We start from the raw sequence: 21393 nt of genomic DNA, 5'->3' as shown, positions 1-21393 counted from the left end.
TGCTCTTAACCCCCAGCTACATCTTTAGCCCCTCAATCTCTACACCGCATGTTTGTTTGCGGAAAGGTCTCATCGTGTAACATCAGCTGACCTCAAACTCACGAGCAGCCCAGCCCTATGTTCAGGGTGCTGGTGCTGGAGACAGGCACAGCCACACCAGCTTCCACGTTTCCTTTTACCTTCATCTCTTTGTGACAAACAAAACCGTGTCCTCAAATTTCACTGCCGCAAGAATATATGCTTCCCGCATTTCTGCCCCCTAAATCCATGCTTCCTTTACACAGTGGTGTGGGGTGGGTCACCTGTGGGTGACAGACACCCAAACCTCCGCTGCTCTGCCACCAATTATGCAGCACCGCATTTAATTGTTGGAAACCGTAAACTATTTAATGTCAGCAGTTTCCCTGCGCACGCCGTTCGAGGACATTTGGGGGTGTTATAACAGAACCCCTTTACCAGTAAAGACATGGATAAAGACATGTATTCAACCCTAGTTCCAAAAGTTCACGGCAGAACAGAGAGAAAACTGCTGGAGTGACCAAACATTTGAGGTGTCCTTGTTGTTTTGGTGACTTGGTGCATCCGCTGTTCTCTGCTGCTGTGCCGTGGCAGCCCGACCAGAGGCAGCTTAGAGAAGAAAGCTGATTTTGGCTTATGGCCCAGGGGGATAGTTCAGACGGATGGTCCATAATGGGGAAGATAGGATGATATCAGGAGGAGGCCAGAGGAGGAAACTGGCTGCTGACATTCCTATCTGCTTGCAGAAAGAGCCCTCTGGGAGTGGGGAGGACTTGAAACTCTCCTAACTCTCTGCCTGCCCCACAGTTCCACCTCCCCAAGGTGTCACTATGTCCCCACACAGCACACTAACCATAGGGCCATGTGTTTGTAGAAGAGCCTAGAGGAGGCAGTTCTCAGGGGTCCTAATCACTTCATGAGGGAGGCCCCCAGACAGAATCACCTTGCACACAGCTTTTCCTGTTAAAGGTTTCATTACCTCAACACTGCTACAGCAGGGGCCAAGCTTTTAGCATAGGAACCTGGGAGGGACCCATCCCTCGTGCCCAAAGCTAAGCCTGGCACACACCATTTGTCTTAATCTTCTATTCTGACTCCTTTTTGTCTGGTTTATGGGGAAAAGGTATCTGAGCTTTTTCTTTCTTATGTGCTTAATAAACTCACACACACACAACTAAAAGGCATAATTATTTTTCCCCAGGCCACACAGAACATCCAACAAAAAATCAAAAACAAAAACCTCAATGCCAATTGTTATCTGACGCTACCCTCACACCCATGTTCTGGGTGCTTCGCCGTACAGCTAGAAAAACGCTGTAACTTAAATTCTTAACATCCTCCACTCAGACTGAGCAATTTTGGCTCCTTTTGCTACCTGTAATGTCACACCCCAGGAACTGGGAAATCACCCAGGTATGTTCCTTAAAGTAATACACGCCATCCATCACATTGTGAGGCATGATTCTCGCTGCTCCTTGTCATGGGACAGATGAGAGAGTTGGACAGCGTTCAAAAGTTTATGGAAGGCTTTAGAGAGGAAATATTATTTTTCCTTTTGTGCCGTGGGTGAGTTAACTAGTTAAGAATGTCTAGAATTGGAAGGGATTCCCAATATTTTTGATAAAATTCCAGGCATGAGGGAGTTAAAGATATCCAGTTATATATGCCTGGTACAGTTTAAAAACAAACTACGGCTGGGTTTGCTTACCTTTGAAGAAACAAAGTTAGCTGGCAATTTTGTGTAACCTCTCCAAGCCTCTTCCTCTGCATGACTTGCAGTGTTCTTAGTCATAATGGCGTCACCACATATTTTTACTCTAAATTCTCAAATTCACATAAAATCAAACCGTAGGATTTTCTCACTCCACCCAGGAAGAATCTGTGACTCAGCTCACTTGTTTTTAAAAAAAATTATTTGCTCAGGTTTCACTCTCCTCAGTGTCTCAATGTCCCTATTTCTACATTTTTTTCTCCAGAAATGTAATGAGCGCTTCAGAGTCCCAAGACTTTTGTTTTTCCACAGAACGTTCAATGACGGACTTGTTTTTTCCATTCTTATAGAACTTAATCTTGTTTTATCTTTTTTGTGATTAAACTTAAATGTAAAACCTGGAATTTGACATGGCGGGCACCCAAGGCACCGCCAGACCAGCGCCCTACTCTCTACTTCTGGGACCACAAGGAATGTAGATGTAAGCCTTTAGACCAAGACATACTCACAGCTGATTGGTCCAGGAGTCACCTGATCCCCAAAGCAGCAGATTCCTTCCACTGGGCATTTTGAGTTGAATCCAACACAGGATTTCCCAAGTAGTAGATGCCACACAGTGATAAATTCCAGCACACCTTGGTTTTTAGGGAGTCTGTTCCTGTTCCCTGCTCCATAGAGGAGAATCAGAGCATAAAACTAAGAGGGGGGGGGGAGAAGAGAGGAAGAGGACAGAAGGGCAAAGAAGAGGGGAAAGGAGGGGAGGGGAGGGAGGGGGAGGGGAGGGGAGGGAGGGGGAGGGGAGGGGAGGGGAGATGAGACAAGGCCCCCATTGGCCTGAGGCAGTGGGGATTAAGTCTGGCAAAAGCCCTTAGGGTCCATCAGAATTTTTTTTCTGAAGCTTTTTGAATCCTTTTTCCTCAGCTTTTGGCTTTTGTTATGGGCATACCAGCACCACAGACAGATTCCCTTTAACTGACAGACTCGTTCTGATCCTTGAATCGGTACAGCTTGGGTCAGCGCATGCTCCTGAAGGCTCACTCTGTGTCCCTTCAACACGCCCATGCTTTTCTCTGAGCTCCATAATAGCACAAAATGTGTTGCGTTCACCTTAATGGCTTCTTATGGGAGCTGGAATCAGCTTCTGTTTTGCTCTTGGCAGCTGGGAGAAGGGGAAGGGGTGCCTCTGCCTAGAAGGGTGTAATAGATTAAGATCACTTTGCTGAAAGGGCTCATCTCTTCTTGGCCATTCTTGCTTCAAGCCCTTGCAGCAGAGCAGGCTATAAAACAAACTTTTCTGAATGAAAATTTAAGGTGTACTTCTTAAAACTCCTGTCAGGACTTTCTTCTTTCCACCGCACATTTATATGTCCGCTTGTCCTCCTTCGCTTAGATTGAAACACTCCACTCTGGTGGGAAGCTCTTTAAACAGGAAGAAGGTAAAGTACTCAAAACAACTTCAGGATGTCCCTGAAGCAGACCAGATTCACTAGGCCCTGCCAGAGCAAGCAATAAAAGCTAAGAGTCCCTCTCAGACCAGATAAGCTTCAAAGAAGACTCTTGAGACCAGACCAGCTGTCTGGAAAAAGCATAAACCAGCTGAGCTGCCTGGAGAGGTTTTAGACCCACGGAGTCACTTGAAAAAGATGCTTTCCAACCGGATGATCTGCCTGCAGGATGTGCGGTGTGTTCCAGGTTTCTAGCTGTTGTGAGCTCTCACTGGTGCTAGGGTGGTCTTAGTGATGCAGCTGCCTTTGAGTCATATCTGCTCCTGTAAGTAACCCTTCTCCCATATCCCCGTAAATAACCACAATAAAACTCACTAGCTCACCAAATTGGACTTTACTGGTGTCTGAAAGACTCTGGCTAGCCCAGGCAAGGCAAACATTGCTCTGGCAGGCCTTGCCCTTCTCCCCAATTCCCTTTGTCTTGCTAAAAACCCATTAGGTCACATTCTTAAAGCTAGCCACAAAGGTCTATTCCCTAATTTGGCCACTTCCTCCTCCTGAGGCTGACTACCAAGGTCCAGCCATCAGACTACTAAAGTCAAACAATCAAAAGTCCTCTTTGGTTTACCTAATTAACATGCCTAATTAAAATTAAGCACTTTATCCTTACACAGGGTTTCCCCTTTTACCTTTATAAACCACCATTTTCTTGTGTGTCTCCTTTCTATCCAGAGGCAGTCTTTTGTCCCACTCTAGGATAAATACTCCTGCCCCATCCTTCTTATTCCCTTCTTCTCTCTCACCCTCTATCCCATCTTAGTCTCTTATTTCCTGCCTCTGTACCGCTGGGGTCAAATAAACCTGCTTTATGCGAAGAACTTGGTCTTAGAGATCCTGAGCCAAAACCCATCTCTTACATTATCTATAAGTTGGTCTGTTCGAGGTTCCCTATCCAAAGTGAGTAGATGTAGTTTCACCTCCCAGAAAAAGTTTTGTCACACAACTTCCTACTGCTGTAATAAAGCACACAGCTTTAATTCCGGCATGTGAGAGACAGGCGTACCTGGTGAGTTCAAGGTCAGCCTAGTCTATATAGTGAGTCCTAGGAGAACCAGAACAAGATATTGAAACTCTATCTCAAAGAAAAAAGAAAAGAAAAGAAAAAAGCAAGTAGCTAGGGGAGGAGAAGGTTTATTTGACTTATACTTTCACTATCTCTGAGAGAAGTTAGGGCAGAAACTCAAGGCAGAAATGCAGAGGCAGGAGCTGATGCAGAGGCCACAGAGGATGCTGCTTACTGCCTTCGCCTCCTGATTTGCTTCCTTATAAGCACCCTGTGCCATGCACCATGGGACAGCATCACTTACATCAATTGTTAATCAAAAAAATGTCCAAAGATTTAACCTACTTCCCTTCCCTTCTAGTTTTCCCGTCGAGCAAGAAAGAGTCAGGAAGGGTACTGTGCATCCTAGGTAATCATGGGGTCACTTGAAGATGTTGTTACTCAGAATTGTATACCACAGCTTCCTCATCCTTTGCTTTAGTTTCATCTGTGTGAGACATGGATGTACATGTCCATCAGAGGTCGGTCCTTACGTTGTCCCTTGTTTGAGACAGGGGCTTTTGCTGTTTTATTAAGGAAGATACCAGGACAGCACGCAGGATCCTGTGGCCTTTGTGCTCCATCTCGCCATAGGATTGTCAAGTCATAAGAAGACACCACCACGCCCAGTTTGACACAGGGTCTGGGCATTCAAATCAGGTCTTCGGACTTCCACAGGTGCTTGTGTCCCTGAACCATCACCCCAGTCTTAATTTAAATTCTTAAATGCTTAATTTTTAACCTGTCATTCTTCTAGCTATATTAAGCATTTAAGCAGCTCTTTAAGGGAATATCCATGATTTTTTTTTTTTTTTTTTTTTTTGGAGAAGGGGGTGTGTTTTATTTCTGAAATTTTAAATGCCATTATCTTCGTACTAAATTTATTCTAAATGATTTTGCTGGATAAAGTTTCATAACATTACCTTTCGGGATAAAGTAGATTTCAGCATACTGAAATTTTAGAAAGGGCCATTTGTTAAAGCATCCATCTCATAGATCAATTTTTTAAAAAGATTTATTTATTTTATGTATATGAGCACATTGTCACTGTCTTCAGACACACCAGAAGAGGGCATCAGATCCCATTACAGATGGTTGTGAGCCACCATGTGGTTGCTGGAATTGAACTCAGGACCTCTGGAAGAGCAGCCAGTGCTCTTAACCACTGAGCCATCTCTCCAGTCCCCTCAATATTTTTTAATTGTTTTTTTTCTTTTGTTTTTTCTCAACGACAATTATAATAAATGATCTGAAAATATAGAAGCTTTACAAATAGCTTTATTTTCAAAAAGTTTATCTGGATCTCTGAGGCTAGTTCAGGCTGACAACCCACAAGTGATCCTCCGGTAAGAACGCACACAGGTAACTGAAGTCAGTCAACATAGAGAGAGCAACAGGGGTGGGTGGGGTTGGGAAGGAGGGAGGGAGGGAGGGAGGGAGGGAGGGAGGGAGGGAGAGCTGCATAAATGTTACACCTGTAGAAACAGTCAGGTACAAATTCAAGTAAAAAATAAAATAAAATCTGAAAATGTATGCCAGCTAAACTTAACTGTTTGGTAGCAACCTCTATGTTCTCTAAGGAACTCAGCATTGATAAAGGAGGGGATTCAAGAATAGCCAGCTGAATGCAGGGATCGGCCTTAAGCTCCCCACACATTTATAGCAATGTGCAGCTGGGTCTTCATATGGCTCCCCTAACAATTAGAGTGGGGGCTGTCTCTGACTCTGCTGCCTGCCATTGGACCCCCTTCCCCTCCCTGAACTGCCTGGTTGAAACTCAGTGGGAGAGGTTGTGCCTAGTCCTGCTGGGACTAGATGTCCCAGGGTGGGGTGGTACCCAAGGAGGGCTTCTGCTTCTCTGAGGAGAGGGAGAGGGGGTGATGAGGAGAAGAATTTGTAAGGATGGGCCTGGGAGGAGAGGAGGGAGGTGGGGCTGCAGTCAGGATGTAAAGTGAATTAAAATAAACTCTTGGAAAAAGAATAGCAAGCCTAAAGTGGGCTGAAACTTCCAGATACATGGGCGTATTCTTGACATTTGCATTAAAGAAATGTAGATTTGAATCTAGAGCTAATGCTCATGGTAGACTGTGTTTAGCAGAAATCCTGAGTTCAATTTCCATACACATATGTTGTACACATGTGTTTATATATGCACGTTAAGATATACTGAGGTATGTATATATTTAAGCCTCTTCAACCCCTGTATAATAGCCAAATGCTAATGTAATCCATATTTGGCATATCACATAGGAATATTTAATTCTGCTTTAGAAAGCCAGCAAAATATGTGGGACGAGGGAAAGCCACGAAGTATGGCACACATAGTAATTAAGAAAGCAACTTCCCAACACGGAGAAAACTTGCTGGATGGACTAATTGTATATAATGAGTAGGCAAGGAGTTCCAGAGATCCAGGCACAACACTGCAAGAATCCTTAAATACAGAGCATTCTAGCAACCTCTAATGCACACTGGATATGGTAAAATACACGGCCTCTGTACTGGGACACCCATGGACAGCACTTAGATGAAAACGGAGGAAATGCGCAAGGGTCAAATCCTGGATGGTGTAGCCTGGAATCCGAAAGCTACAGCCTCAGCTGTCCTTCACCATTTCAGCAACGCCCGCCATGTTCTTGTTCTGGCCTAGATTATACTTGGCTCAAAAAATTTCGAGGCAGCCCAATGCCATTCTCAAAGCCACTTGGAGAGTCCCAACTTTCAGCAAGCATATTAAATGCATCTCTTGGGTTCAGGAAGTGGGTGTGTTGGCATCAGATAAATTTCCATCTGGTTGGGCTTTTTTTTAATAGTCATATCATCAATCGAAAGGGACTATGAATCAGAGAAGAAAAAGAAATGAGAAATCTGCCCGTTTGCAGCCCATCCCAGGAGACCCCATATCTCATGTCATCTTGCCATCTGCTTTTAAAGAGTTTAATAAACCACATGATTTAGCTTGTGAATTGTTTCATGGCGAAGAGTGTCAGCTTTCGAAGTCAGTTTCTGCGAACAGTGGTCATACCTTCCAAGCTTGGTACCTCCTACACTACTTTCGTTTCTGTTTTAAACTTAGCAAAAAAAAATCTGAGAAGTTTAACATTATTTCGACATAAAATGTGTCTAGGCAGTGAAACCCAGTGTGGGTCGTACATCTTCAATAGGACACATCATGTCTCCCCTTTGTACTGTGAATCTATCAAAGAGAGCTCTCAACAGATGGATGGAGTGGTGGTACTAAAAGAGTTGGTAATCAGGTGACAGGGGTTCTAGAGGAAGAATTCAATAGTTACAAGCACCTGCTGCCCTTGCAGAAGACTCAGGCCTGGCTCCCCAGGACCAGGGATGGATGACAACTATCCACAACTTCAGTTTCAGAGAATATGACACCCACTTCTGGTCCCTATGGGCACCAGCATGTAGGCTGTAACATACATAAACATAGGCTGAGTTAAGGTTTCTATAACAGTAATCGAACACCACAGGCAAAACCAACATGGGAAGGAAAGAGTTTACTTGGCTTTCACATACACATGGTACTCCATCATCAGAGGAAGTCTGGGATGGAATTCGGGACAAGGACCAAGAGACAGGAACTGAAGCAGAAGCCACCCAGGGATGATGCTTAATGGCTTAGTCCACATTTCTCCTGTTTTCTTATAATACCCAGGACCACCAGCCCATGGGTGACACTGACCACAGTGTGTGTGGCCCTCCCAGATTAATTAATCATGTAGACATATCACAGCTTTGCCTACAGGCCAATCTGTTGAGGGTCATAGCTGGTCTTGGTTGTTAATTTCACTACATCTAGAATTAACCCAAGTGTGAGAGAGTTTTTTTTTTCTTAATTAAATCGTTTGAGATGGAAGATTCACTTTTAGTCCACTTCTTTTGAAGTGTGACAATCTATCTCTTATCTGGGCAATATCATCTGCTAGCTGCCTGTGGAAAGAAGGTGGAAGAAGGAAGCTTGCTCTATCTGCTTCCTCTCATAGGCTAGTTCATTCATCTCTGGCACTAGAGCCTACTCCTTTAGGACTCCATCATATACTGAAGACCAACATCCACCCTCACAGAATGAACAGTTACTGGAGTCTTCTGTTGGCAGACAGCCATTGTTGGATTGGCTGGACCACAGCCTGCCTGTATGCGATCCTAGTGTGTGTGTGTGTGTGTGTGTGTGTGTGTACATGGGTGTAGTTAGAAATATGTTTTATATAAATATACGAAATACATTTTTAAACAAACACACATATGCCTGTACACACACGCATACATAGGATTTCATTCTCTTGCTCCTCAAAGCACTGGCTAATACAGAGGGTACCTTCTCAATTGAGGTTCCGTCTTCCCAAATGTCTTGAGTTTGTGTCAAGTTCACTGAAACTACCCAGCACATACACAAAACACTCATCCATAAAAAAAAAAAAAAAAAAAGAATAAATAAGTGTCTTTAAGGTGAGGGTTACAAAAAAAGAAAGATTGAGATACAAGTGAGAGTTCAGATCATATACTCACTGTGTTGGTTTATATTATATAGTCTACTGTGTTGGTTTACATCATATACTCTACTGTGTTGGTTTACATCATATACTCACTGTGTTAGTTTACATCATATACTCTACTGTGTTGGTTTACATCATATACTCACTGTGTTGGTTTACATCATATACTCACTGTGTTGGTTTACATCATATAGTCTACTGTGTTGGTTTACATCATATACTCACTGTGTTGGTTTACATCATATAGTCCACTGTGTTGGTTTATATCATATACTCACTGTGTTGGTTTACATCATATAGTCCACTGTGTTGGTTTATATCATATACTCACTGTGTTGGTTTACATTATTGTAGGGAGCCGTTTGTGCCACACCCAAACTTGGCGCCGGCTTCCCGCCGAGAACTCAGCAAACAGCTGTTGCCCAGCCAAGAGACTTAATGCGCATGCGCCACATACATCATAGCCCGCTCTCGGGGCATACTATTGAGTTACTGGAGGGCACACCAATCAGGTAGCGACACGAGTCTCCTAGGCATATATAGCAGTGCATTTCTCCCACACGTGGAGAGGAAGATAGTGGGGGGAGGAAGATAGTAGAGAGATTGCGGGAGACCCCACGTGGAGGGATGGCGGAGAGGTACCACGTGGAGAGAGACCCGATAAAAGAGATTGCGGGAGATCCCGCATGGACAGAGACTGGACAGAGAGATCACACGTGGGGGACTGCGTGTGAGAGGTCGCCTAGACAGTAGAACCCGGTAGGGAGTCCCCGGCCCAGAGAGAAGTTTCTTGCTCAAGAAGTCCCCTGCTCAAAGTGCTGTACAATAAAGGTTATCCGCAGAAGAATCTGTTTGTTTGTTGCACGCCTGTTCCTAGCGGCGGGAAGTGTGGGCGTGTGACACATTATATAGTCTACTGTGTTGGTTTACATCATATACTCACTGCATTGGTTTACATCATATAGTCCACTGTGTTGGTTTACATCATATCATCCACTGTGTTAGTTTACATCATATACTCACTGTGTTGGTTTACATCATATAGTCTACTGTGTTGGTTTACATCATATACTCACTGTGTTGGTTTACATCATATAGTCTACTGTGTTGGTTTACATCATATACTCACTGTGTTGGTTTACATCATATAGTCCACTGTGTTGGTTTATGTCATATACTCTACTGTGTTGGTTTACATCATATACTCATTGTGTTGGTTTACATCATATACTCACTGTGTTGGTTTACATCATATAGTTCACTGTGTTGGTTTATGTCATATACTCTACTGTGTTGGTTTACATCATATACTCACTGTGTTGGTTTACATCATATGCTCACTGTGTTAGTTTACATCATATACTCACTGTGTTGGTTTACATCATATACTCACTGTATTGGTTTACATCATATAGTCCACTGTGTTGGTTTACATCATATAGTCCACTGTGTTGGGTTTGAGATGACTTTGAGATGGACATGAATGTAGCATTCAGCTGCTCAGTTAACATTCTGTCTCACATTCTAGCATTCACTTTCCCAAATGTGTTCCTAATGTTATCCTCATGTGCACTTCAGATCCCATACATCAAATCCCAAACATATACAAATAAATGTTTCTTGTATTGGGGCTCTAGATAGAGATATCTGTACTTCAGAGTGCTTGCTCCTGTTTCCAGGGACCTGAGTTTTGTCATTTCCTCTCATGCACAATGACATAGTTAAGACTTTTTCTGGCATTGATATTCAGTGTGGCTTCAGTATTCTCAAGGCTCATATTGGGAACATGGCATTAATTACTTGTCTCAGTGAGTCAATAACTGACAAGAGGCACCTTAGGGGAGAAAGAGTTTCTTCTGCCTCCATCATGGTGGAAGGCACAGCCCAGGAATGGGAGGCAGCCAGAAACTCTGCACCTACACTGAAGAAGCAGAGGACAGACAGGAAGCATCACCAGCCTACAAGGCTCAGCCAGCCCTTACTGATTCCTTCCTCCAGAGTAGCTCTAACTCCTAAAGGTCTCAGTGTTCTTCACCAGTGCCATCAGCTGGGACCAGATGTCCAAATGTGTGAGCCTTTGTGGGCCATGATACAGAGACTATTACAACACCAAATGACTAGAGCACCAGGAATCATATCACTCCTGATAACTCAGAAGGAACGGACATGTTAGATGTCTTAAGCCACAAGAGGGATCCTCCTGGGACTGAAGAACAGTCATGAGGGCTCTGAGTCTCTGAGTATGACAACCATGTCCCACATCTTTGCTTTCTTGGCTAGACCCTGGTACAGAAATTCTGTTCTCCACAATCCACACGGTACTGCACTGACCTGGGTCTTTCCTAAAACCACAGAGTTTTTACAGCCTCTGCCTAAGAGTTCCTGCTGCCATGACCCTCCGTTGCATGTGAGCACCTGTAGGTCAGCTCTGACTGTGTCCTGCCCCTCCACCTTCTTCAGCAGGCTACAGTTTTGGAATTGGCCTTTATTTGTTCCCAGCGTGCCTCAGAGCTAAGATGTTGGGGACAGTCCTGCACATGTCTTTTGTGCTCTCATGACTTGCTTGCTTTTCTGCTTACCCAGTGAGCACGGGGTGGGTGATGATCACCAACTCAGGATCATTCACAACTCTGAAGTAAGCACTGGCGTAGAGAGTCCTGGAAACAGGTTCCCCAAAGGGCCAGGGCAGGAAGAGGGGAGAGGGGATTAGTAAACCCAGTACTTAATAAGGAAAATCTAAACAAATTCATGCCTGAGAACTGATCTTTCCAATAGGAGCTTGGGGCAGGTACATAGCTCAGTTGCCTAACATGCATGAATTTGTCACACAAATGATGAATTATTTGTAAATTAATATATGTTAAATGATACTACTTTTTTTCAAATTTTTCACTTGTTAAAAAAAAACATATTTAAAAGCATATTTAGTTAGTAAATTACACTGATTTATTAAACATAATGACAGGAAGGAAAGGTATTAAATGTATTCTATGATATCACATGCATCAAGTGTCAAAGTAGCATTAGGAGATACTACATGTGTTCAAGTGGCACATTCTTAAATAGTTTAAGCTGTTGTTTTATGTGTATTAAGTTCCTGGTACTTAGTAAATGTCAAAACATGACACATTAACGAAGCATTCTCTCTTCAATTCATTTATCTCCTGTTTCCCTACAACTAAATAAGGCCAACTCAACCCAATGTCAAATCCCTAGGCAGATCGCTAAGAATCTGAGGCTCTCTGATTGTGTGCAACCCATGGGCTATTTGGGGTGAAGATGGCGTTCCGGTTAAGTGAAGTAGACTAACAATGGACCCTACTTCTCAGCTAGGGAAGCTTTCTTCTTCCTCTCTCAGAGCATGAAGAGAAAGGGGGCCGGCTCAGTACCACTGTTGGATGATAACATGGTCCCTGGCAATGACCCAGACCAGAGACTTTCGCATGGCCTTTGGTGGTAATAGGAGCCACGGATATTGACACAGACAGCCGCCGTGGCCTTCAGTGGCCGCACAGCCCGGACTTCACCATGGCCTCAGGTGGCAGGGCAGGCTGCTCACATCGGTCTCTCTTCACAACACTCACACCTCTCCCCCACACACTTGCGCACGGCAATGAACTGTGTGGGAGGAGAGGCCCGAACTGCAAACGTCTAACCATAAGAGAGTCTTTGGTCTAAAATGCATTTAGTCAACAACAACGAAAACAGAGTGGTTATTACTGGGCTCTGAATATCCAGCTGACCGTGGATGGGTTCAGATGAGAATCTGAGATCCACTTATAAAGAATCTGTTCCACAAGGAGAAACACGAGACGTGACGTGGAGAAGATCTGCCAAGTCGCTGCTCACGTTCATTGCATTGTCACCGTGTGGCCCCGTGCTCTATTTGCTGTAATTACAAGCAAGCGCCTTGTTCTCTCCTCTTCCAAACGCAAAAAGAAAGAGGAATCAATTTGTGCATGTGTGTGTGTAAGCATGTGTGTCTGAGTACCAAGCCAGTGAAGAAAATAAGTCCACTGCATCACAAGAGTGATAGTGAATCTGAACTAAATAGGGGTGTACAAAGCACACTGGAAAAGCAAACAAACAAAAAATATCAAAACCAAGCAAACAAACAAACAATAAAAAAAAAACACTGAATACACACTCTGAAAGTGTTATACAGGTACTTGAATTCTAAAAATTAGCTTTGACATTGCATACAGTGGCATCACATTATTGCTTTAATTTGCATTTCCCTGATGACGTGCAACGAGTACCCTTTTACATCCACGCTGCACATCTTCTTTAGCAGGACGTCTGTTCACACTGTATGCTCATTTCATACATTTTGGATATAAGTTGTTTATCACATGCATGTTACACAAACACAGATAGAGCATTCCTAGTCTAAACCTCTGAGACCCTGACCATGGGACGGTTTTTCAGACTGTTTGAGAGTTCTAATTCTCTGTTCAGATGGTGAAGATCTATGCATTTATTTCAAAATCCAACCATCTCCCAGGCTTTCCAAAGGCATTCTCAACCTGCAGCTATGTTCACGCTTGGCTTACCTTTTTCTGATAACTGTTATGTGCCTGTTTCTACGTCAGATTCTGTCACTGTGGCAGAGACAGATCAGCACAGGCCTTCGGCAGATCCATAATAAAGTGGAGGGGCACACACACACACACACACACACACACACACACACGTTAATAATGGTGTTATTGTAAGTGCATTGATGCAGCGATCTGGAAGTGTTTGTCTACTATAGATTTGGAGTGACGGAAAGAAATAACCCAGGGATTTCTTCACCCAGACAGTGATGTACAAAGCACTTGTCCAAATGTAAACAGAGCACAAAATAATGTTTCACCGGGAAAGGGATACTTGTGGAGGCGTGAGTACTGGACATTTGTAGCTGTGGAACATACCCTCCTGTGTGTGCTGGTGCACTTGTGATGCTCAGGTTTGTCTGCCTTCCGGCTTGAAGCAGGGTTTCTCGAAGGCCTGGAACTCAGGCTTTCTGGCCAGTGAGCCCCAGGGTTCTACCTGACTCTACCTCTCCAGGGCTGGGACTGGAGGCCTGTGAGACATACCCCACTTTTGTCCCTGCGGGGTGAGCTCAGTTCCTCAGGCCTTTCACCTCTGAGCAGTCTCTTCAACCCAACTTCTGTCCCACAATATCCTGTTGCCTATGTTTGAAAAATCAAACTAATGGCTCTCAGCTCTTCATTCTCTTTCATCTTTAACGAAATGCAAATGGGGCTAACGTCCTGATTTACTCATTTATCTATAGAAATAATTAATGACTGTCAACACTGAAACAGAGCAGCAGTGTTCCCAGCTGGAAGCCACTCCAGGATTCAGAAATGTACTTGCAATTACAGTGCAAGGTCAGTCCAACATGGCAAACCAGGATTTAATTGAATTTGGGTAGAATCATTCCCAATAAACATATCCAGTGAATTCAAGACTCACAGTGGGAATAAGCAGTAAATGAACGTTTCTTCCAAGGGTTTCTTCCCCCCCCCCCCCAGCCTCAGCAGTGACACCATTCAGCCTGCCTTCTGCAAGGTGGTCCTCACCAGGAGAGACCCTTGACTATGGCCAGCATGATCTGAGGTAGAGCTGGTCTTCTCTACTTGGCATGGATTTTCTGGTCTGAGCACACGTGTGCCTGGTGAATAAAGTGCTTTGCTTCCGTTATTAAGATATTGACATAAATATCCCTGAAGTAAAGGAAGAAAGGCTTCAGAATTCAATGGAACCCCCATGAAGTTTCTGTCTCTGTCAGATGGGGATTCTTCTTTCCTCTGTCCCTCCCTCTTTTAAATGGAGACTTCACGCAGCAGGGGACTGACAGACCCTGAAATCAACAGGAAATGAATTCTTTAGGCAACACTGCTTAGTGCTGAGGCCCGGCCCTCAGTCCTTCTAGAGCCCTTGTGAGTAAGAAGGAGATGTGTTTGAACCACAATGAGGTAGAGGCCATTTGGGGCTGTGGGTTGGTCCAGTCTTTCCCGCTTGCCCCTACCATAGCTACTGCCGCCACTGTTTTTAGGCCTGTTTGGTGATGAAAGAAGTCTCAGTTAAAGGAAGATGTTTTCAACAGATTTCCATCAATGGAGTGGATGAACCAGAGAGAACAGTAACATTTTCATTTGTTAAAGTAACTTCTCAAAGAGGAGCTGTCAGAGTCTCTGACACTGTGAAATGCAACACGTTACATGAGGCTTCAGCTTTGTTTTTCTCTGTCTTCTGCTCCAGGCTTTCATGATAAACATGGCTGTGCTGTTCCATTTTAGATTCTTTGAACTGAGATTGCTGGCAGCTATGGTGCCTCACACCTTTAACCCCAGTACTCCTGAGGCAGAGGCAGGAGTTTGACGCTACCCTGGCCTTCATAGTGACTTCCAGGTCAGCCAACGCTATGTAGGAAAGAGGCCTCAGTCATAAAAGATAAATAATTTCTTTTAAATTGAGTTTGTAGATAGGTTTTTATATGAAATGTATAATAATACTTTAACAAACAATTTTAAGCTTAAAAAGTCAAAACAAACCTGGTACGGTGGTACAGGGCTTTGTCTATGTGAGTCCAAGGCCAGCCTGGGTTACTCAGTGATTTCCAGTCTGCCCAGGACTATGTAATGAACCCTATCTAAAACAAAACAAACAAAAAAATACCCGGGCTTCTATAAGGAGATTGGAGACAGTTGATTTTAGGGGGAAAATGTCATTAAACTGTTTCTTTTTGTTTGTTTCTTTGTTTTGCCAGTTGCTCTTTTTAACTTGAAACTGTCCTGGATATTTATGGATGCTAATTAGAATTTTTTTTAAACTTTCCATTGCCAAAACTTTTAAACATGGACAAAGTATAGGAGCCTGCCCAGTAAGGTGAAATATGCCCAGGAACCAGCTGAGAAGTAGCCAACCAAGGGACAGGATGTGGAGAGTGGAGGGACAAGCTCAGTGAGCACGTGCTCGCTGTCATAGCATTAGAACCTGAATTCGGTTCTCAGAACCCAAAGCTGTAATCTCAGGTTTCGGGAAGCAGAAGAACCCCCAGAGTCGGCTGGCCAGACAGTCCAGCCGAACTGCTAAATCCAAGTTCAGTGAAAGACCCTCTGTCGAAGGTAGGGAGCAATCGATGAGAATACTGCCATTGGCCTTTGTCTTTCTTGCATGCATGTGAAAACACACACACACTCACACACTCACTCACTCACATACACTCACACACTCACTCACATACACACTTATACATACACACTCACACACATTCACACACACACTCACACAGACACACACTCACACATACACACTCACACACATTCACACACACAGACACACACACACAGATACACACTCACACACTCACACATACATACTCACACACATTCACACACACAGACACACTCACTCACACACAGATACATATTCACACACTCACACATACACACTCACACACACAGTCACACACAGATACACACACTCACACACACACTCACACACATTCACACACAGACACACACACTCACACATACACACACATTCACATACACATTTACACATGCACACATGCATGCACACACACTCACATTCACACACACACACACACACACACACACACACACACACACACACACACACACAAAGACCATATTTATATCTATTAGAAATTCAACCACAAGAACTTGTCAGGAGATGGGAGTTGAAGCATTCCCAAATTTATGGCAGTATAGCCAAGACAGAACAGCCTAAATTCCTATTGGTAGACAAATGCTCAAAATCCTTAGTGATCTGAGAAATACAAATCAAAACCACCCTGAGATTCCTCCTCACACCAATCAGAATGGCTAAAATCAAAACCTCAGGTGACAACAGATGTTGGTGAGGATGTGGAGAAAGAGGAACACTCCTCCATTGCTTGTGGGATACAAACTGATACAACCACTCTGAAAATCAATTTGGATGTTCCTCAGAAACTGGAAATACATCTACCTAAAGACCCATCAATACCACTCTAGGGAATAAACCAAAAGATACCCACCATGCCACAAGGGCACATGCTCCACTATGTTCATAGCAGCCTTATTCATGACAGCCAGAAGTTAGAAACAACCCAGATGTCCCGCGACAAAAGAATGGATACAGACAATGTGGTTCATTGACACAGTGGAATATCACTCGGCCATAACAATGAGGACATCCTGAGTTCTGCAGGCAAATGGACGGAAGGAGAAAATATCATCCTGAGTGAGGTAACTTAGACCCAAAAGAACATGCACAATCTGTATTCACTAATATGTGGATATTAGCAAAAAAAAAAAAAAAAAAGTAGAGAATACCCAAGATAGAGTCCAGAGAACTCAAAAAGGTCAACAAGCAGAACGGCCCAAGTGAGGACACCTCAGCTGGGACAGAAAAAAAGCAACCATAAGGTGGGAGGAAGGGAGGCTGTTGGGATTCTGTAAACCCCACCCCTCAGTTACCTAGCAACAGCCAGGTATGCCCCACCCCTCAATAGCCAGGTGTGCTCCACCCCAGTGACCTGACACTATAAAGGGGGTTGCTTGTCCCCTCCTCTCTCTCTTGTTCTCTTGTTCCCTTGTCTCCCCCCTTATCCCTCCTCTTCCCCTTCCCTTCCTCTCTCCACATGCTCATGACTGGCCTCTACTCCTCTACTTCTCTATTCCTCTCTCTCTCTCTCTCTCTCTCTCTCTCCCCTCTTAACTCCCCCATGACCTAAATAAACTCTATTCTATACTATACCGTCATTTGGCTGGTCCCTTAGAGGGAAGAAATTCCCAACATGGATCCCCCAGAAACATCCCGCTCACCTCCAGGCAGAGGCCTCGCCACACCTCCATACCCCGGCCCCATTCTCTTCATCCTTTGCCTAACACTGGTGCCAAAACCCTGGACGTCATCTTTTAACAACAGAGGGACCTTAGAGGGAAAGGGGCTGGGCTGGGAGAGTATTAGGTGAGGAAAAAAAGGACTGAAGCCATGAAGGCCAGCAGAAAGAATGAAAACAGGCAACCTGGGGTGCTAGGAGGTAGAGGACCCTCCAGAATGTACCAGAGACCTGGTGGATGAGAACCTTTCAGAACTCAAAGGGAGGGACCCTAGATGAAATGCCCTACCGTGGGGAGAGGGAACTTGTAGAGCCCACATCCAGCAGGAAGACAGCATCAAGTGAGGGATGGAGTTGCCATCCCACAGTCAAAACTCTGACCCAGAATTGTTCCTGTCTGAAAGAACTGCAGGGATAAACATGGAGAAGAGACTGAGGAAAAGACGGTCCAATGACAGGCCCAAATTGGGATCCAGCTCAAGGGGAGGCCCCAAGGCCTGACACTATTACCGAGGCTATGGAGTGCTCACAAACAGGAACCTATCGTAACTGCCCTCACTGCCCCAGGGAGTGAGGAAGTCTGGTGGGGTGGAGGATGGTAGGTGGGGACATTCTCATGGAGACAAGAGGGGGGAAAGGGGGTATAGAGTATGGGACAGAGGGTGGACTAGGAGGGAGATAAAATCTGGAGTGTAAAAGAAACAATAAAATAAAATAAAAAACGCATCAGTGGCAGAAATGGGCTGGTGAACCTGCCGGTGAGTGGGAAGACGTCCAAAGCAAAGCTTATCTCTAACGTCACCAGAACACGTAATTCACATTTAAGGCAGGTCTTCCCACTTCAGTAATTGAATCACGGAAATTCCTTAGAGAGACTCCCAGCACTTTATCATTTAGATGCTTTCTGATCCATTCATTGACAATCAACACTGAAAACCTCCAATGTAAGAGAGAGAAAGAGCGGGAAGCGGGGAAAGAGAGAACAAGAGAGAGAAGGAAGGGAAGAGGAGCAAAGAAAAGGAGGGAGGAAGAAAGGAAGGAAGAATGAAAGAAAGAAGGAAAGAAAGGAAGGAAGGAAGAAAAAGGAGAAAAGAAAGTAAGTAAAGTCAAAACATCACAAAAAGCGATAATTTGTATTGATACCATCTTTGCCATTATCCCCAGGCCTAAGAGGCTGAGGATTACTTTTTTAAATTAATTTTTAAAAAGATATATTTCAAATGTATTATGGCTGCATAGACTCATTTTAATATAATACTTTCATTAAATTTTGGGGGATTTTATACATGTATGCGATGCATTTTGAATTTGGTGCTGCCCATATACCAATGGATACATAAACCATCTACTACTCGATCTACTAGGGCCAACCTCTTACAGCAGTGCCTCTCAACCTTCCTAGTGCCAAGAACCTTTAATAGTTCCCCATGTTGTTGGTGACCCCAACCTTAAAATTATCCCATGGCTACTTATAACTGTAACTATAATTTTCCTATTGTTATAAGCCATAATGTATGTGTCTGATTTGTAGCCTCAACCCACAGGTTGAGAGCCATCACCTTAAAAGACACTGGCTCGGTCTCTCTTCCCCAACAAGTTATCAACTCTCAACAACACCTCTTTTAGGGGTGGGTCTGAAGGGCTCCAGTAGTGAGAAAATACAAGCTGCCTGCTCAGTGTTCTCAGGATGAGTTAGGACGGGCTGCAGCTGCGCCCCTTCAGGAACCTGATAACATTCCTCCTCAGGATGAGCTAGTGACGGGCTGCAGCCTCGCTCCTACCTGATAACACTCCCTGGAAACCAAGGTCCCAGGAGAAGGCCAACCGAAAGGGCTCAGCCATTGCCTGGCAATAGATAACGGGCAAAATCAGCAGAAACAGAACATCTGGCATTGGTACCCTGCTCCCCCAGATACCCCCACCCTGTTTGTGGTTTTCAACTTTAAAAACTCACTAACTACTGCTCGGGGTTCACTCCTCCCAGAAGGGTGCTGAACCCCGGCATGTTGGCATAATTAAATCCTCTTGCTTTTGCAACAAACCTCGACTCCTTGGTGGTCTTTGGGCGAGGGTCCCAAGAGAAAGCCTTAGGTCTTTCAGGCCTTACCAGCCTCTTCATGCTGGAATGTGGACTTAGCTTGATTTGCTCGGGTACCGGCAGCCGCTTTGAGTTCAAGCGTGGCAGTCTGTTGGTGTTCTGAAGACGCTGCGTGGATCTGGCCCAGTGGGGCTCCTCAATCATGGATTCATAGACATATGTACATTACTAGTACCTGTAGAATAGGTCTCAAATGCAGTAAGAAAACAGTTGTGGCGCACAATTTTAAGTGCACGCTGGCTCCTCGCTTGGCGCCGCGGAACAATGGCCGTTTCACCCAGCCTCTGGCTAGCTTCAGCGAGCGGCTCCAGTGTCACTCAGCTTCACCAAACCGCCAGTTCCCACACTTTCCTCAGAATGCTGGCTGGCTTTGCTAAGTTGCCAACAGCCATCCTTCCTGAAAAGCTGGGAGCTGTGGTTCAAGCACTACAGGCTAACCACCACTGTACCCTCTCTTCTAACCCTTACCTCTGAAGAAGGAAAACACTAGAGACGTGATTATTTTAAATGGTTAGGTGAAGAATCTATAGCCCTAAACGCATCAGCTAGCCTTTGTTAGATTTCTGCCAGAGGCGGAAGGCACCACCAGTTTCAGTAGATCCCAGACCTTACACGGTTCATGCTCCTCTCTCCAAAGCCTGGCTGAAAAGCCCTTTATCTCTTTCCCTCCTCTTCTTCCTGTGACCCAGAATTCCCACCTCTTTACCTTGACCCAGCTATTAGCTTCTGATGTCTTTATTGGGTAAGACTGAATGGAACCTCCACTTCCAGGAATGAGAAAAGAGATCAGAGATCAACACAAAAGCAAGAGGTTTATTAGTCCAGCATACTGGGGTTGGCCTACATCCAGAGGAGAGGCAGCCCCGAACGATCCATTAGTATGGCTTTTATACACTTTGTAAAGGATGGACTACAACGATGGTGATTGTGCATGCAAGCACTGGTGGGTTTAGTTGACTTTTAAGGCAACTGGCTGCTGCCAACGTGAGTTCCGTCTCAGGGCCTTTGACCTACATCCCAGGGGCTGCCAGTGAAGGATGGAACATTTCTTCCTGGGAGTGAGGGCTGTTTGGTGCCCCGAGACGTTCCAGGAACTGAGGCTAGATAAGATTGAAGCATTCCTTCCTTGAGGAGAGAGGGTTACTCAGCGCCTTGAGGCCAGTGGAAAATTACTAGCCTTTTCCATTCATTTGACATAATCAAGAAACAATTACAGAACCAGATTTCAGTACCAGCTCCTCCCCCTACAGTTAGTTACCACCATTACAATGATGCCGCTATTTTACCCACTGGTGTGTCTTGCCTGGCCAGCTGTTATCATTCACAAGGTTCATGGCTGTGTGACGCCGTTGACACTTCTTCCCTCAGCAGCCTGTCTTCCAGGCTATTATAAAAGCTAGCCAACAGAGAGGAAACTTCCTGGTCAGTACCAACAATTCCTTCATGTCCTGTGACCAATGTGTGTAGTATCTTCAGCAACAGGAACTTACCACCAAGTTCTGGTGGGAACATGCAGGCACGCATCTTAAACATCTGTTCCTCAGCTGGTTGATATTTTGTGAAGCTGTGGAGCTTTGTAGTGACTGGCCAACTGGCAGAAAGAGTACGCTAATATTGAACATTGAAGGTTGTAGGCCGACCCAGGCTTCATCCTAGCTCTCTGCTTCCA

Source organism: Micromys minutus, assembly GCF_963924665.1.
Source record: "Micromys minutus genome assembly, chromosome: 26".
Taxonomy (NCBI): Eukaryota; Metazoa; Chordata; class Mammalia; order Rodentia; family Muridae; genus Micromys; species Micromys minutus.
This window is presented reverse-complemented; position numbering follows the sequence as displayed.